We start from the raw sequence: 1,235 nt of genomic DNA on the forward strand, positions 1-1,235 counted from the left end.
TCACCCAACATGCTATTTCTTATCGGAGAGACACCACTAGTGAACTGTGGACCCCGGTCCATTCTTTACATCGAATATAATCTACTGCAATACTCGTTCTTACTGTTCTTTGCAAACATCATCTTCCACACTATACATCTAATCCTTTGTTACAGCAAGCCGGTGAGATTGACAACCTCATTGTTAAGCTGGGGCAAAGTATTTTGGTTGTGTTGTGCAGGTTCCACGTTGGCCCCGGAATCCCTGGTGTTGCGCCGCACTACACTCCGCCACCATCAACCTTCAACGTGCTTCTTGACTCCTACTGGTTCGATAACCTTGGTTTCTTTCTGAGGGAAAACTCGCCGCTGTACGCATCACACCTTCCTCTTGGGGTTCCCAACGGACGTGTGCTTTACCGTCACAAGCACGGCACTCCTTTGGCTTCTCTACTAAAGTCCATACTTTTTTGCGCTTGAAGTTGTTGAGTTCATTGTGCATAGCTTCCAACTAGTCCGGATCTTCAAGATCTTCAAATACTTTATTTGGTTCCACTAAGGAGATATAAGCATGATGATTACTAAAGTTAGCTAATTGCCTTATTGTGGAAACTCTTCCTCTTACATCACTTAGGACCTTCTCATGAGTGTGTTCAAGAATTTCCAAGTTCTTATCTCTTCTTGCAAGACGACGGGCCTCGATCTCCTCCTTGGTTCTTCTAGGCCTTGGAGGTATCACTTGATCAACTTTATCGTTTGGGTCCCCGTCTTGACCTTCAACTTGAGCTTCCTCAATTTCTTGAGAGTGCTCAACATCATGTGCTTGATCTTGGACATTATTCGGCGAGAGGAGAATATTGAATGGATACTCGTCGGATCCATCATGAATCCTTGGTTGATCTTGTCCTTGATCTTGCACACTAGAGGGAGGGTTTTGTTCTTGTTCTTGGGTTGGTGCATCATTAGCTTCAAGAAATCGATTTTGTTGATTTTGTGAAGATGAGGGCTCCACCATAGTAGAGCATAGTCCTTCCCGAGATGCCACACCGTGTCCCTCAATGGGTCGGAAAAATCCCACACCCATTCTTACTATGGCATCTTGAGGTATTTCATCACCTGCACAAACATCAACTTGCCCCACTTGGGAGCCATCATTTTCCTCGAACTTCACACTACAAGATTTGATGATAATCTTGGAGGATATATCAAAGACTCTATAAGTGTGAGATTCGGCACCGTAACCAACCAAAGCTTTAG

Source organism: Lolium rigidum, chromosome 7, assembly GCF_022539505.1.
Source record: "Lolium rigidum isolate FL_2022 chromosome 7, APGP_CSIRO_Lrig_0.1, whole genome shotgun sequence".
NCBI lineage: Eukaryota > Viridiplantae > Streptophyta > Magnoliopsida > Poales > Poaceae > Lolium > Lolium rigidum.